This window comes from Odontesthes bonariensis, chromosome 15 (genome assembly GCF_027942865.1).
Source record: "Odontesthes bonariensis isolate fOdoBon6 chromosome 15, fOdoBon6.hap1, whole genome shotgun sequence".
Lineage (NCBI taxonomy): Eukaryota > Metazoa > Chordata > Actinopteri > Atheriniformes > Atherinopsidae > Odontesthes > Odontesthes bonariensis.
In genome coordinates, this window is record NC_134520.1 from 13,316,168 (window position 1) to 13,333,874 (window position 17,707).

General features: G+C 42.7%; 1 protein-coding gene across 4 annotated transcripts in view; it reads right to left on the reverse strand.

Annotated features, from left to right (window-relative positions):
• The window catches only part of ralgps2 (Ral GEF with PH domain and SH3 binding motif 2), a 66,389-nt gene extending 49,225 nt beyond the window's left edge, over positions 1–17,164 (reverse strand). For 2 of the 4 annotated variants that reach the window (XM_075485019.1, XM_075485016.1), the window contains exon 1: positions 16,874–17,164. The gene's annotated coding sequence lies outside the window, so the exon portion shown is untranslated. Of the gene's footprint in view, positions 1–8,728; positions 8,834–15,934; positions 16,619–16,873 lie in introns of those variants that run through there. The other 2 variants (XM_075485017.1, XM_075485018.1) reach the window with 2 other exon arrangements.
• Positions 17,165–17,707: the final 543 nt, after the last annotated feature.

A 17,707-nucleotide genomic window follows, 5' to 3' on the forward strand; every position in this document is an offset into this window, starting at 1 on the left:
CTGTTTTCTAGACATATTTATTTGACATAATCTTTCCCCTTACAGTAGGTGAAAGCCATCAAAGGCAAATGCAGAAGCAAGATGCACAGAAAGTGTGGTTGGAGCTACATAAATACCCGTCGGGCCACGGTAACGTTTCCCTTCACAGACCCATTTGACTATGGACCCATCTTAATCTGCCAGAATAAAATAAAGGATCATAACATGGGCGTGAGACTTCTTTAGCATCCAGCATGGACAGAGCAGTTGTGACGACTCTGCCAGACGCAGCCTGTAGCACCACATTTGACACCTCGCAGCTCTGCAGGCCTCCATCTGAATCTGTGCCCACCGCATGGCAGACGCACAGATCACGTCCTTATGAAGAGAATACATGTCGTTCGAACTGAAAACAAAAAATTCCTTCATTTTTTGTAACGTGCTTTGCAGCAAAACATCTCGCACCTTTCTCTGTGCCGCGGCATAATGAACGCACTGCTCAGACACACGCTTTGGGAAATGCCTGCAGAGGGAGAGCTTGATGCATTTGTAAAAGCATGCCGCAAATGCACCAAAGTCACAGAGTCAAAGTGGGTCAGTGTGTTGAGCTGAGCAGTGAGCGATGCGATGGCCCATTAAGCTATGTCTTTATCATCTTTTTTAGCGCGCACAGTCCAAGCGGTCTTATGGGCACATTATGTTTCCACTACATAAAAATGGTAGCCGGCAGGAAGCCATGTGAAAAGAAGACAGTATTTTGGGCAAAAACCTGTAGGCTTAACGAACTTATTTAAGATATCAAAGTGGACCCACTGCAACTACTTGTATTTTCTTTTCACTCTTGATTATCAAGAAGGAAGAAGAAGAAGAAGTATTAACTTTGGTTAAATCTCTCGTGAGGCTCTTTAATCACCAGAGAGCTAGTTTGTGGTGTTTCAGTAATGCGATGCCATCAAAGACTGGATGCAGGTTCTAGCTTTCCCTGGGCTCTCATTAAGCCTCCCTGGGGGAAGAGCTATTGATCTGGAACGAAGAGGGGTTGGGCCGATCACACACATACACTCTTTAGTAACCCACGCGTACACACAGTAACAGCTGCGTGTCACAGCAGCTCGATACATGCCGCTTTCACTCAGCAGGTTAGCTGTTCAGGCAGGGGTTGGTGGCCCCCTCTGTGGAGTGACAGTTGCGTGTGTGTCAGCATGTGCGCGTCAGTGTTGAGGGAACATGACCAGCAACCCCTTCACACCATCACTTAACATGCCACTGATTTTCAGACCCTTTCTGAAGGTCAATAAGCGGACGGCAGCGGCTCCATGGTAGTTTGGACTGGCTTGACTGCAGAAGTAAATGTTTTCACAATGGGATGTCCATAGAGGGAAGTCCGACAGCAAAAAGTCCACGACTAAAAACCAAAGTGTAAACACTCAAATTGTTTTCCTGTGTTTGTTTTACATTTTAGAGTGAAAAGATTAATATAGAGTATCTAATAAATCTTAGAGCCACAATACAAACAAAAAACACCTAAAATAGTACAGTATCTTTATGTGTACTTCAATAAAACTGTTGAAAAATCAAACAAACAGCTTAAAGAGTAATAATAACCATGATAAAGACTATCTACATTGACAAAGCCGTCTAATCATGTTTGGAACTATTTCTCATTTATAGTTCCCCATGTGGTTGATGGATGCCCGTTACCATCAATAATGCCTCCCAACGAGCCATCAGTCACATTATTGACGAAATGAATGCATGACACGCATAAAAGGGGCTAATTACTAATTAATTGAAAATGCAATCATTTAGGATTTTATGTGTAAGCCATGTGTAAGGTTGGCTAATTTAAACATAATGAGGCTGTAAAACCATTGTGAACACTGTCATGTTTTAATATTTAGTCTTTATGTGTAACCGAAGATCTTTTTGATTCAAATGTAAAGACCCTGACACTGTCACGAGGTCCGTCAGCTGGCCCAACATCTGGCTGATTCTTATTCTGTAATGCCTGTTCGGCATGGGTGAAACTATTCTGATATACGTCGCATTTGCAATGCCAGCATCAAATCGAGAAGAACGTCCAACCTCCAAAGAAAGATCATTCGATCACACTGTCGCCAACCACATTTACAGACTTTAAAACTTTGTTCAGACTCTTCCAGCATTTTACCCCACTGAAAAAAATGCTGTGCTGTTTGGAACAAACACTCCTTACTTTTTGTTTTAGACTCTTTGCTTCTCTACTTCAAGCACAGAGAGGAAGATTCGGGACCATAACGATCATACGGGCACGCTGAAGCTAATTTAACGAACAAGGAGCCAGACGACAACTGGCAAGAACGTGAATTTGACTGCGAGAGGGGAAAAGTAAGGTGGAATTAACAGGCCTACAAAGACTTGGCCAACTAAGATTTGTATTGTCAGCCATCGATAAACATAAGTCCTCTGAAAGAAAACACCATTTTAGACACATCCACACCCCAGAAATGTTTGCATGCGAGTATGTGATCGCTTGTGTTGCTCTACATGTGCTGCGTTTAATAACCAGTAGAGAAAGCTGGATTTCTCTGTGCCTTATCTGCTGGTCACTGGTCAAGCTTAAGATCAAAATAATTGAGTTTATTTTTGTGGTCTTGGGCCAATCAGGATTGGAGGAACTTGCCTGCGCTAAAAGCACACGCTTCACCTCGTCGTTTGTTCGCCATTTGGTTTTTGAGCCAGAATTTGGTTCACGTCACACTTTTTTGAATTAGCCATTAGACCTGTAGATGCATCATTGAAAGCACACAAACACACACAAACTTTGTTTAAAATGGTGCTCTGTTTGTGAAATTCCACCGATTCTAAACTGATTCGCAGCAGCCTGCACCTCGGGGTGCAATTCTGCTCTTTTTATACACACTTTATACACACTCCCCCGCCTTTTGTCTTCTTCTCCTTTGATACGTAGACCATCACAGGTTGAGAATTAGAGCTCATTCTTAGTAGACATGCTGTTCAAACCTGCCCCTTGTCATTTCTCCTGGCACATCACCCAGAGACACATGGCATATACAACTGTCAGTCCGAGGATAACACCCGCAGTCAACACTTTCCTGTTGCCCAGATTTAATCTATAGCTGGAGGCTGCCTTTGAAATTCATGTAGAGTGCTAAAAATACAGCAACCGGGAGCCAATACAAAGACCAACAGTTTTAACAACAGTAATGCTTTATCCATCAAATGAACCGGAAAGACGCCACGGTGCCAAACTTGGGAGTAGTGGCATGTGGCAGGGCCTCGGAGCAGCAGGCTGTCACGTGTAGGCAGTTCCAGGCCTACAGTTTGTGTGTATGTCTGTGCCCGTGTGTGCTGGCTGCAGCCTGATTTGTAGCCCAAATGGGAGCAGGCAGACAGCCCAAGTTCAACTCAACTGCTGAGGCCTGAACGACCTCAGCGTGGTGACAGATGAGTGGGGGGGAAAGGGGAAAGGAGGGAGACGAGGGAGAGGAAGCAGAGGAAGTACGATGCTGGCAGCAGAACTGTTGTTTGTGGTCATTCCCTGCACGGACTATTAACAAGGAAAGGGCAGGCTAACAATGCAGGGCAACAGCGCAGTCAGTCAGAGCAGTAATGTTTAGAGGAAACCGATATGATCTCTATGTCTTCCTCTATGAGTCTCTGAGGATTGGCACAAGTCAAACCATCAGCAGTGATACCATCTCATGGCGAATAAGCAAGACTACTTTAGGCTAAAATCAACAGCGCATGTCAGATGTACGGGAGAAACAGTTCCAATGTTCAGAAAAAGAGGATATTCCTTTCACTAATATATGTTCAGACATGTAAACAACAGATGAATGTGAGCAAAAAGGGTGCACCATGACGCAGGTTCAACACATTCTGGCTTTGTCTGCGTTAGCCGGCTGGACAAAACCAAAACCTTCACTGAGAGACAATGATGGTGGCTCTGATCACAGGCAGACTTCTAAAATGCTTAAAATTACTTATTTTCCATCAGTTAGGCTATTCAACAATGTCAGACGTCAGCTTTCAATATTCTACCTGACGACATTTAAACGCCGTTTCAGAGCAGTTCTGCCGTCTGGGATGCCATCAGTAGATAGATAGATAGATGACTTTATTATTCCCTCAGGGATATTGAAAGTGCAAGAATCAACGAAAAATCTGTCTCCTTTTTATAGGCCATTTAATCCAAAACTAAACTAAAATAAAAAAAAAAAAATAAAAAAAAACTGCTCTGACCAGGTTACGAGTTCAGCCCAAATTACCATGGTGATTAAGACCGGTTAAAAGGGAGCCACCTTTGTGACACTTCAAACTGACTTTCAGCTCAACAGAGCTTGCTAAGCCACTAATCTTGCTTAGCAGTGCACCACTGCCTAAAACATGCACAGTGTGCTGATCAATTTTTAATGCCAATGTACTCTAATTCAACAGATTGGTGGTGCAGAGATTATTCAGTTACAGATGTGGCTCCGTTCATTTAAATGGGCCGTGCACTAAATTGTTCCCTGTCGTTTTTCCTGTTCTTTTTCTTTGTGACCTGCTCTTTGTTCGTCATTGATGAGTTATTAAAGGCTTTTCCCGTTTTATTCATATGTTTAGTTAAATTCCATTTAGATTTTCATAACATACATTACATAAGAAGCAACAAAATGGCTTAATCCCCCCCCCATACATTTACATTCTTGTCAGCGGCGGTGCTTCTTGTTCTCTCTGCCACTCACTGAGGGGGCTGCGATTAAGTCTGTTGCAGTTTCTACAGTCTAGTAAATTGGCTGCCTTTAGGTTCAGAAGGACAACGTGTTCTTATTAGGCTGCTGCGACAAAAATAATAAAAAATAATAATAAAAAAAAAACACACACGCAGGTAGCAGCACTGTGTACAAGTGTGTGACCAGCTGCGCGCTTTGATGAAGTCATCTAAGTAGACGCCTGTATAGAAAGCTTCCTATAAGCCCTCCGATAACCCCGGATAACAACAACATGGCAGCTCTGAGCTAACACGCGTTCATTCATTCGGCTTAAAGTATTGGTGAAATTAAGACAGATAATGCCTTATTTAGAGGCTGTATTGTCTATGCCCTGTTCTCTCCCGTTATATGGATACACGTGGATCTCGAGTGATATAAATATCTTTCGAAGGACGCCGACTTTCAAACTGTTATCATGTTATGAGTAGATGAACGTATTTTATGCCAGAAATAAGGTTCTCCTTTAATATAGAAGGGCAGCCCAAGCAAGCTTTTTATATATATATATATCTTAAACAAAGTTGCTGAACTGTCAATAATAATAAAATGAGGTGAGGTTGTGAGGTGAGAAAAGAAGAAACACGAACACTAATAGTTTACCCTAATCCCTAGGGCCTAAAAAAAAATTTTTTTTGGTTCCGGTTTCCGACCGACCCTGTCAATTTACGTGCGACCCAAATTATTTTATGAGCTTGGGGAAGAAAAAAAAAAGAACACAAATACATTTTTTTTTTATGCAAACTATAATTACGTTTTTGTACAGCACCTCTTCATCCTGTACAAGGATGAGCGCATGCTCTCGTGAAAACAACGACTTCACGTGAGATCTGCATGCAGACTGGATCGGTAGCGCGTGTAATATGGTTGCGGGAGAAAGATGGATATATGCGTGGTCTCCAAACAAAACTCCAAACAAAATTGTAAGATTGGGTAGGAAATCTTTCGAAAATGTCCTTGAAGAAGTCAAGCAGTGCACTTGTTCATTTGTGTCAGCAGCCGGTGTTCAGTCGATTTCTCCTACTTGTTGAGAATTGCTACTTTGTGGTTTTGCGCATGCGCCGAACCGATTTTCTAAGTTTCGTTTTCACGCCCATAATGTTTTGCTACCCTGCGTCTCATTATTTTCTCTTTTGGAAGACATGCAAAGTAATAAAACACTTAGCGTATTAACAAGCAGTTAGCTTAACATGCACAAATGGGGTGTCATTCACCATTTGAGTTTTGTATTTGGGACACTTCTGTCTTTATTTAGGTGACCCTGCTCCATCATTGTCATGAATGCATTGAGAAGGGGGAGCATTATTTGACAGGGTGTTATTGGACTATCAAAATGTGCTACCCTCTTAAATAAATCAATCACATCATCACACTTTTTATAATTACACAGATGAGAGAAAAAAAAAACACTAGGCTACTTCTGACGTTCTGTGGAGATCTAGACCGCGGTTTGGTCAGATTAAAGGGTCACCCCAACACTGGGAGACCCTCAGGAAAACGATATGGGTTAAACTTGGCTGGAATTATCCTATTATAGATAGATCTATGATAATGATCTAAAAATAACAATGATTATATGTTTCCTACTAATAGCAGGCAGTAATGTTGGACAACAGGGCTATGAGTCGCAGAACACCAGAGTGACACTTTAACTAAACTATTACATTTATTTATGAAATATTGCTTGAGAAGTCTTCAATGTCAATGGTCCAGGTTGTATTGACTACATATTTTGTTCATATAAAATGTGTGTGTGTGTAACACTCGCTGCCACTGGAAAAAAAAAAATTTATAAATAAAATAAAATAAATTCCCTACCTACCCATGACATCAACTGACAACCAACAGGAACCAAACTTTTTTTTTTTTTTTTAGGCCTAACCCCACTGTTGGGCCAGTCCATCTAAACTGCTGGTGAGGACTGGGGACCATAACTAACACTTTTACCATAAATCAGGGTTTTTTTTTTCCTACAATAACTGAGGTCTAGTTGTTTTCATCAGTTTGTGCCGTCTCAACTAAATTCATGCAATCGTCCCATTATCACCTTGAAGTTCTCTTTGTGTTCAACCCACTGCATTTTAATGGGACCAGCAAAGTGACGGCGTCTTTACAAACACAGTTATTTGTGCAATAAAAAGTGGATCCATCATCTCCCCATTGATACTACAAAACTAAAAAAACACACACACAGCCTTCCCAAAGACTAGAAACCGGATGAACCCTCAGGGTTTTCGACTGAGATACTCACCATTGCACGCTGCGACCTGACAAACTGCACAATTATGAGATGGAAAAGATACACATACGAACACCTACAATCCGGGTACAACAACGAAATCCTGCTACAAAAATACCTTCTTAAAAAAAAAAAAAACGACATGTAATCCTGATCCTATGGTACAAAAGGACATTGAGTTGTTTCTGTTTTTCCATCAAAACACTTACTTCGCACGATCCCGGTCGCATACTTGCTAATCCAAGCTAATCAGACACACTTCTTCATTTTCTCTGGCCGAGCGCTAACCTTGAAGGCAAACAAAAAAAGTCTTTTTATGGTAGCTTTACGAGGTAGATGGGGATCTAAAAGAAAACCAGGGAGTTGCTCTACTAAGGAAAAGATAGGCGTGCTGTAAGACCTGTCTGTTTTATTAAGTACAACTGAGTCATCTATTCCTTAGAAGAATAAGAAAAAAACAAAACCCCAGTAAACTCCATTATCTCTGTAACCAGCCTTTGTTTGCTTTGAAACCAGCTAGAAAGTCATATTCTGATGTCCTGCATGCGAGGAAGCTTTCAGGAAGACAAAGAGGCAGAATGTTTCAGCTTTAAATAGAGGCCTTGAGCTGAACTTTCATTTCGATCGAGAATTCAAATCACTTTCAACTTGCTTGACTAAGTAGGACAAAGATAACAGTGAACCCATACAGCTTCACACGATCAAAACACAGAAACAGTCGAGCGCACCCAACTTCCCCCAACATGGCCCTGCCCTAGCTTCAGGGCCTGATTAAATGGGTAATAACGACTCAGAGGGGGGAAACAATGAAACGAAGAAGAAGACTGTGTGATCAAAGTTGCTGTACCGGCAACAATGACTACATACAAGCCGTCACCCGAACCTCATGAAAGAGGAACATGAACACACACCCACACAGCTGTTTGCTCTGAGAGGTCACCGGATCAGAGATCAAGGGACAACTTGAGATGTACAGGGTGAGGAATGCATATAAATAAATCTGAATCTATCTGACATCATGGCAGAGGAGAAGAAAAAAAAAAAAAAACAACAACAGATGAAGACAGAGGGAGCAGCTCAGATTTTACCTAATGTGGCCATGGCTGCCTCTCTCACCAGTGTGAACAGAAGTTACGATTCCCATCAGATAACAGCTAGAAAAGATTGATTCTTTCATGTTTCTCTCACAAGACAGACCGTTACACAGTGTGCTTCTTCCAGATAGGGTGCTATGAGTGCTTGAGAGAGAGAGAGAGAGAGAGAGAGAGAGAGAGAGAGAGAAACCAAGCCTGCATCAAATGGAGGAAGACCAACAGCTGAGACTCAACAAACAGCTGTATCTTTTCAACCCCCCCTCCTCCTCTCTGCTCTCCCTGAATGAGCCCCTCACACCCTTTTTTCTGCACCGTCTGTCTTGTTATCTCAGGCACAAAATGACAGTGTCCAAGTTATGCAGCCGCTGCAGGTTCGAGCCTCTGTTCTCTCAGAAAGCAGGAGCAGCGAGGATCAATGTGCTTGTGAACGCTCATGTGTTGACTAAAAATAGGAAAGCCTTTGTCCCGAGAGGCAAAGTCACCTTTCCTTTCCTAAATCCTTACCAGATCCACAACTTGTTGTCAGATTCTACACACTTCAGTTATCTTTCAAAATGCAAACGGAATCAAATAAACCCGTTGAGTCGTTGGGATTCGAGCCCAGTGAGTCCACTTAGCTAATTCGGTAATTAAAAAAAAAAAAAAAAAAAAAAAAAACTCACCTATTGCTGATGTTTCCTTCCGCTTGTTTAAACAGTATTCATAAATATTGCAAATACCTCTTCAACCAAATCAGAATTTCCAGACTTAAAAAAAGAAAAATCAAGCGCATGAAACGACTTAATCCTCGCATTGACAGTTGGTGATGTCGAGTGTATGATTGCAGGCATGTGCATGCAAGCCTCTGTCTGCAAGTCTGGACCCAACCTGTGGGAACCCTGACAAAAGGCGACAGGAAACTCCGCGTCTCAGTCAAACAAGTGTAAATGGATTCTTTCAGAATGCACAGAGAAACGCATCTGCCAGAGACGTGAATCATCACCATTCATTTATGAAAGAGGCGCTGGATGGCCCAAAGAAAGGCGAAGATTGGAACAGGTGTGGAGGATAAGGCCTTACATTCAAAGTGCACATGAACAAGAGAGAGAGAGAGAGAGAGAGAGAGAGAGAGAGAGAAAGAAGAAAAATCAAGGACTGGAGGCCGGCTGTCTGATGGCGATGAAAGTGTGCAAGGAGCAAAAGGACGACAGCTCAAAAAGAGAAAGGAGAGGGTTGGCATTATGTTTGTCTGTATGCGATGTATTGTCTTTGGCTTAGTTAAGGACAAAGTTCACAAGTTTCCATGACATGGCCTAGGATCAGCTCTCGGATTTGCACTAAAGCCAAGGCACTCGCAGGTTTAGACTGACGGATGAGGCTGTGCTCCGAGACAGAGAAGACTTGTCGCCTGGCTGCGCTGATGCAGAGCGGCGGATCAGGACAATGTGAAGGGGAAGTGGAAGGGCGAGGCGTTTGTTTATATTCACTCCAGCCACATGTCCTTGTTCTGTTTTTGCAGAGCAAATAACTACTACATCACAACGCTCATTTTACCCAGACAGCTGAGCGCAAACAGACGCTGAAACGAATCCCAGACAAGAAGGTTAAATTTGCCTGTTGTCACTACTCTGCACTAGAGATTCATACTGATTAACCTAATTATTGGGAACGCCCCAATCAAGATTTTTTTTTCTTTTGGGCCCCAACACTGGTCTAAGTAATTTAAGACTCTTATTGCACTTTGTGCAACGCTGCAAAAGTAAAAATGGGATATCTTAAAAAAAAAACTAAAAAAAAAACTAATTTATACAACCCTGAAATTAGCATACAATACCAAAAGGTAAATGTTCCCGTCCTGAACGCAGCATGTCTGGGCTGGTGTCATCTGATCTACCGCAACGAGCCACTGTGTCTTCCACCGTCTCTCACGGGCACGATCTCCAGCCAATTCTGAAATACTGACGAGCTGCAATCATCTCACTCATGTGAGGACAATAGCTGTATGTTACCAATTGCGTATAAACCTGTTTATGGCTTAAGGAAAGGGAGGCTTTGGTAATGTGCATCTGTATTAATGTGCCAACTAGGGTTACGATACATTACCGTACTTTCCACGTCCCAAAAAACAAACAAACAAATAAAAAAAAAAGCCTTTATCAGGACCACGATCCGATGCGTGCGATTGGTTTGGGACATCCCTAATTTAATTGTTGATAGTTTACTGTTGGTTAAAGATAATGTGCAATTACCCAGCTTTCCCGCAGCTAATGGCCAGAGGATGCCAGCGAGGCGGAAAATGGGCAGATCACCTCTTGTAAAACCTGTCAAGCTGGCAGTACTTTGATCTAGAAAATTAAAATGCCTTTGTGTGGGCCGTGTCAGAATAAACTGGCACGTGATGACTTGACTCAAGTATTAATGCCTAACCACAGTCAGTACAGACATGTGGACTTTAACTTTAACACAAGGAAAGCACACTGGCCGCAACCGCTAAACCCAGCAAACCAATATGGCAATATTTACCAAAGACACTGTGATCCCTTCACATGGTCACCTGGAACAAGCCTTGTGTTTACAATATCAAGTAAAGTATAAAAAAAAATAAAATGAAAAAAAAAGCAAAAAAAAAAAAACAGTCTAGTCTTATTCAACAACAAATTCAAAAAAGGTATTCCTAAAATCTTGTCCACGCCAATCGCCTAACTTTGGCTAAAGCTGCCGTAAGAAACATTTGTCCACCACATCATTTCAATAAAAACCAATGACTTCAGATTTTGAAGATGTAGCCTAATGACAATCATTAATCTTGTTGGTCTAATAAGTCTTATACTTTGTATTTGGTCCTTCGTGAAACCTTCTTTTACTGGCATTATCATATAGAAGCAAATATTTCTGCTGCCGCTCAGAGGACATTTTAAGAAGATCTTGTTAGCTATGCTAATTTAGCCAACAGGTGTTAACTTTTAATTTGTACGACTGTAATCAAACCTATCATCTCTACATGGATTTATAGTGAGCAGTGTTTCCCACACAGACTAATTCGTGGCGGTGCGCCACAGATTAAACACCAGCCGCCACATATTGCGTTTCGTTATTATTATTTTTTTTAACGCCATTTAAAAAATACTCATATTCGTTAAGCTGCATTTCCTTTCCCTGCTCTCCCTCCGTCTCTGTCAGTCACGCGTCTCTCTCGCATAGCCTACTCACACACACAGCCCCTCCCCCCCGTGCTTCCCTGGAAGAGTGGAAGCTTGGTAGCTTCAGCGTCGCGTTAGATTAGCGCAACCGAAAGAAGACGGCTGGCGAAATTCACAAAAGGTTGGTATCACGTGCACCTTTATAAAATCACACATTAAAAAGTCCTATAAAAATATTTTATATTTTGAATACAATGTTGTCCCGTCCCGACCCATAGCAAACAAGCGATTACGCCTTCTTTATAAAGTTAACTAGTCGCAAGTTTGCCGTTTAAAAAAAACAAACAAAAAAAAAAAGTAGTTGGGTTGTCGAGGTCAAAACACTAGCAGCTGTGAATCAAATAAAGTAGTTTTTTAAACTCTTACACTGAATGTTTGCTGCTTGAATTCAGATGAGTATTGAAAAATATTTTCCGCGATTGAAAAAGAGACGTGCGTGTTGAGGATGAGGAGCAGCCTAAACCGGAGGTATCAGTCTGAAACAGCTGAACAGTCCGACCAGTGTAATTAGCTATGTTATTAATTTGTTTAAAATGAAGATGCGAAAATCTGCAGATAAGCCGCACCTGTGTCACCCACCGTGACACAGGTGTCACACATCCTTACGTCCCCCATCATTTTCCTTGATGGAGAAATTATCCAGGTTCTTAACTCCCAATGTGATATATATGTCACATTACAGATCTCTGACAGTGGGGGGTGGTATTTTGGAAAAAAAAAATTCTGAAATGGGTTCCATGTGGTCTATTTAGTCTGTGTAATAACCCCCTTAATTTTCATTTAAGTAGAAATTATTAACGAAGGAATTATTTTGAAGAATTTTTATTTTTTACACAGCCCCGCCCCCACACACACACACATTGCCTTCACATCTGTGGGAAACACTGGTGAGCCTATATCATACTGATGAAAGAAGCCATATCAGCCAAAATTTCAGACTGATATCTCAACAGCAGCAGCAACTATAGTGCATGAAATATGACAATCGCCTCAAACACAAGGCTCAAGGGTGTTAACACGCCGATAAAACCATTCTGTGTTAAGACGTTCACCCGTTACCTCAAGATATGCTGCAACGTTTATCCATGCAGAGAAAGAACAGGGTGGTTTATCTAACCCCGTTTCCTGCTGCATGTTAAAAATATCAACAGGCCGACATGGCCCAAACTAAAGGAGCTAAAGCTATTCTGCAGTGCGACTAGCAGTCACAATGAAAGAGCAATTACAGCTGATAAGGTTAGGATAGATGCGTCTCCCGATTCAAAAGATGGGTCAACACAGCATCATATAACCATGAGCTACAAGGAGGGCTTAGCCTCCAGCCAAAACATTATTTGTATAACCAAGATCTGCCTACTGCACTGCATCAAAAGCTGTCATACTAAGAGTCAGAGAGTTTGAAGTCAGAAACTGTGTCAACCCAAATGATAAGCACACACATTAAAAACTTGAGAAAATGGGAGAAAGAAGCAGGAAAGTGGACGCTTGCCAGTTAGTGAATATAGTACGTGCCAGGAGCAAAGTGAGGCATACGGTCTTATAACTAAAACATATTCAACATAGGTGGACCAAAATAGAACAAGTCTATGCACATCACAAGAGCAATGTGCAACAGATCAAATGAAAAGCAAAGACAATGTTGTGCAGCCGTCCATGAGATGTGTGACCTTTCATGTTTGAGCCACTCCTATCAGTGGTGAAAATCAGACTGAAATTCTCTCAAAGCTTCGGGCCTCCTCCTCCTCCTCCTCCTCCTGCTGCTGCTGCTGCTGCTGCTGCTTTTTGGCCAGTCGTATCATGTGTTTTGCAAGTGTGCGTGTGTGAAAGATGTCCAGCTATCAGTCGAGACTGACCCTCTGTGTGCAGTTTCCGCTACAACACTGTCCACGTCCAACTGCCCCGGTGGCCTCTACTTCTCCTAAACAAGAGCTGTGATTACAACACAGCAGGAACCACATGGCAAACACATAACAATGAGGGGAGACAGCTTTGCTCGACTTCCTCAAATGTTGCTCTTTGTACCACAACAAAGTCGCGTTGCTCAATCTACACAGTGAAACACGGTGCCTGCCACTGAGATTTCTCAAGCCAAATCATGCATTAGGCTCGTCTCTTATCTCCCCCTCACACATTTGCACACAGTCATGCACACAAGTCGGCTAATCAGGTGCAAGCCACACTCCTGTCTCCAACACTCACTTCAACCAACCGCCTGCAACATTAGAAAATACCTCACGGGTTCTTTATCAAGAGCACAATCGCACACAACATTATCACTGGTGTTCCAAAACAAGTGGTCAGGTGATGAGGGCCGTGATGCCACTGCTAATACGAACAGATGCTGGATGGCGTTGTGGAGTCGACATGAAAACTAAAGCGGAGAGTCAACAAACAATCAGCATTGCCTTTGCACTCGAGGTGACAGAGCCAAGGATGGGGAGGCATCGGAAGAATCGTGTGACGACATGTGACTTCGCAGTTCCATCTGTGCTGAATGGATGTGCCAGACATAAAGTTGCCCTGGCAACCGAGCAGCGGCACTGGTTGGAGGTCACAGAGAAAGAGCTCGACCAAAACACTTCCAGAATATGTATGGCACCCAGATATAGCCCACAACACGACTGCTTATTCGCTCAGCCTTCACTTCGTTGTTTAAGCCAAACCCATTAGGGCATCCATGAACGTCTTACATAAACTGTGCAGTGAACATGATCTAATGTGGTACAGAGAAACATAATCTGGGAAAGACCAGGGTTTGCACTTGATGACGCAGAGGCCCTTGTGTTTCATCCCATATTCTTGTAAACACATAGCTTTGACTCCAAGAAGGGAGTTTCATTTCTCTCTCACACTCACACACACACGTAATCTCTAACTAATCACATTTGCAGGCCTTGGACAGAGCAGTTACACCACAGACCTGAGCAGATGGGCCCCACGTACAAGAGGCATCTCTGGGATTAGCCTGGCTCAGAAAGTAGAGTAGGCATGTTTAGATATCAAAGGAAGGCTTCTTAGCAGTGCACGCTGCTCAAATCACATTAAAGGGAGTGGGGACGATTGATTTTAACTTGAATTTTGAGTTAAATCTGTATTTGGGCAATGTCCGCAAAGGCACATACCGTTCATGGCTTCCTCTGACTGCAACATGACTTAATGTCTTAATTATCGCCTTGCATTCTTCCAGTGACACGAACAATTAGGTGGAGTATAGAAGCCGATGTAATCGAATGCAAAATGGAGCAAAGCCTCCAGGCGCTCGCAGTGTTTCTGGCAGGCAACAGATATGCAACATGACGTTTTTGTTTACAGAAGGAAGTGTGACAAAGAACAGGATTAGCTCAAAAATACACAATGATAATTAAATACAGCATTCGTAAATAAGCTTGGAGGTTGCTTAAGAGCGGTGCAAAGCTCGATACAATATAGAACACTGAATCAACGGTATTTTATTGGATTAAAACCTAAGCTCGTATACTTGGACTACTTGGGATGTTTCAGTAGCACACTGACCACTGTCATTAAGGCCAAACTTTAACCGGAGTGCTATACAATAAAATAAAATAAAAATCCACATCCTTTCCTGGGTTTAGACTCGACTGGAAGAAGTGGAAACAAAAAGGAATTCCACGCAGATTCTTGCTTTGATAGCTGGAGGACTGCGAACACCTTCGGCACTTGGAAAGAATTTGTTTTCATATGCTAAACTTTAACCGCAGCATCGTATGCTCACCCAACCGAACGACGCTCCACATGGCTACATTCAGACATTTAGCTGTTGAATTTGAACAGTGTTTCAGCCTCTCCTGACTAACACCATGTCACAGAACCGTAAGGGCATGCTAGTCATGAGTCTGAACCAGTGACATCAGGGGTCATATGTTAAGTGTTGAGAACAGCGGCTCAACACAGCCCTACAAAATATCAATATGGAACATTCCTTGGAGTCCTTCGTAAAACGGGACGAGAGGAGCGGGCAACGTCACACCAGACGCTGACAAAGAGTGTGTTGAATGGGAGTTGTGTGCAGGCAATTTAATAGTGAAAAGCCAGAGGAATCTGCCTTCAGCCCACCCAAGTAAGCGTAGTTCCCATAAATATTTATATTTGCACTTACCCCTGGCCGTACAAACGAGTGATGGATGACTAAGACAAATGGAGATGATACTGGAATAATTGTGCCAATACAAAAGTTTTAAGCTCAACAATTTCCCCGGCTCATTTGTTATCTTCACACTGTTGTAATGTTATGACATTGTATCCATCAGTTTGCATTCATAACATTATATCACCATTAGATATCGGCAATGGGCCACTTCACTCTCTGAGTGACTGAGAAAATCAACTTTAGGTGAGAGGCTGGCAGGTTTGGTAGGAAGTTTCCAGGAGAGCAAACTCTGAAAATGTCCCATGACTCCTATTATACCAATGTCGTCCAACATCTGTTTGACACAACAGAGAGGTTAACACACCTCCTGCCACAACTAAAATTACAATGTAAAAAAAAAAAAAGTCGATGGGTGTTCCTGTTTGATGTTTTTTGTTTCCTTTGTTTAAGATCAGAAAAATACGGAGAGAACAGAGAGATTTTCTGAATACTATCAATGGCATGAATTTCTTCTCAGCTGTCGCATCACATTAATGACAGTACACAGAGAAACGTTGCGTTGCTGAGGTGATGCGATTTACCTTGATTGAAAATCACCTTCCAGCTGCACTGGGGAGGACTCTCCTGAGCTCAACCGTGAAACTTTCCCTCCTCTCGAGGATTTTAGGCTGCAAGGTCGAGAACCCGCTTTTTCATCCCTTCACCAGTCTGAAAACACCAACCCTCTTCGCCTCAGATGCCTGAAGAAGACACGCTACGACAACCCAAAGCTCCACACGGTATTGTTCGTGGGTAACCCACGCCACACCCAAAGCACTCCCCGGAGGGCAACTGTGCAGGGGGTTCACCGCCAATGAGCTATCCGAATTAGGGAGTCTGCAGTGGGTGCTGCTGCTAAGGGAGCTGGGCTGGGCTAACAGCACAAACGGGTCTACAAAAAAAACTCTTTGTCCTCCGTGACAGACGCCTAAATGTGTTCCGTCACCTACCAACAAAGTGAAATAGAGAAATTGCTAACTCACTGATGTCCCCCGCTCATCTCTAAAGGTTTCCATCTTAGCATGTTACGCACCTCGCTAACTAGCTCGACTCACTAGCTCGGAGAGGGAGCGCATGATTTACGACTGGCATGACATCAAACTCGTCGCTGCTCCCTCTCAGTGTGTGGTAAGGCAACCGTATCTTCACGTGGGTTGAGGAGAAAATAAAAAATATTGGCTCAAATGCATCACTGCGCCCACATACAGAAAGTCTGCATTGCATAAAAAAAAAAAAAAAAAAAAGGATCAGTCTCTGCATTAGAGCCTGTCGTCTCTATCAGACCTCTGTGTCCCCTCCTTTTGATGCAGGCTGGCTCACTTTGATAAGGGAGCATCCTGTATATAAAAACAAACACACCCATACCGTCCATGGGGCTTAAACGATGCGTTAGCTAGCTAACTCGACGGCTGGGGGCCGGGTATTACTTAATTATTTGTCACACTGCAACAACGTTGACCTCAAAATGTTCCTTAACTCACCGAGATGTGCCGTTTTCCTCTTTGCGCTCCAGGTATTCCAGCGGGTACATCAGAGGACAGCAGAGAGCTAACCGTCTTAAGCTATAACGATCCGGGCACCACGGTGTGTCTCGCAACAGCTGTGTTGTGTTTTGAATGAGGGCTGCGGAGGCGCACGGCTAACGGGCGGAGCTTCCAAGGTGCAAACGGGGCCAGTCTGCACATTATCCGCAACACACCAGCTTAGGTTCCTTATGCGCGGAAATCTTTTTTCACTGTCTGCATTATAAACATGCTGGCAGTGTGGTGTCAGCCGGGGATTCGAATCCCCCTTTATGGTCTATCGTAAAGGATAAAGTGCCCTATTTGATTGGCTGATTGGATTTGAAAAGGGCTCACAGTTCATGTGTTTGATTCTGACTCCCTCTTGTGGTCTAATTTGTGTCATGTCCGCATTGGCTCCTACAGTTTTTTTCCCCCCAAAAAAGGACCACTGCCATTAAATCCAAATTCTAGCTTCAGATCTCCTTACTGATGGGGTACTCGGGAATCTTCACAAATTTTATCACTTTTAATGTGTAATGTTTTAACATATTTTGTTGAAGAAGTCCATGTACATCCTATTTTGTGATAGCAATAAGTAGGATTTTCTTTTACACATACTATTGTATATTCAGGGCCGTTTCTTGCTATAGGAGAACTGGGCGGATGCTTAGGGCCCTCTAGCCACCAGGGGGCCCCAAAGCTGCATGTTCAGCCTCATCTGAGGAGAATTCAAATATCCTGTATTCATCTGTCGCTATCTCGTGTATTTATTACATCTCTTATATTCTTAAAAAAAAAAAAAGATAAACG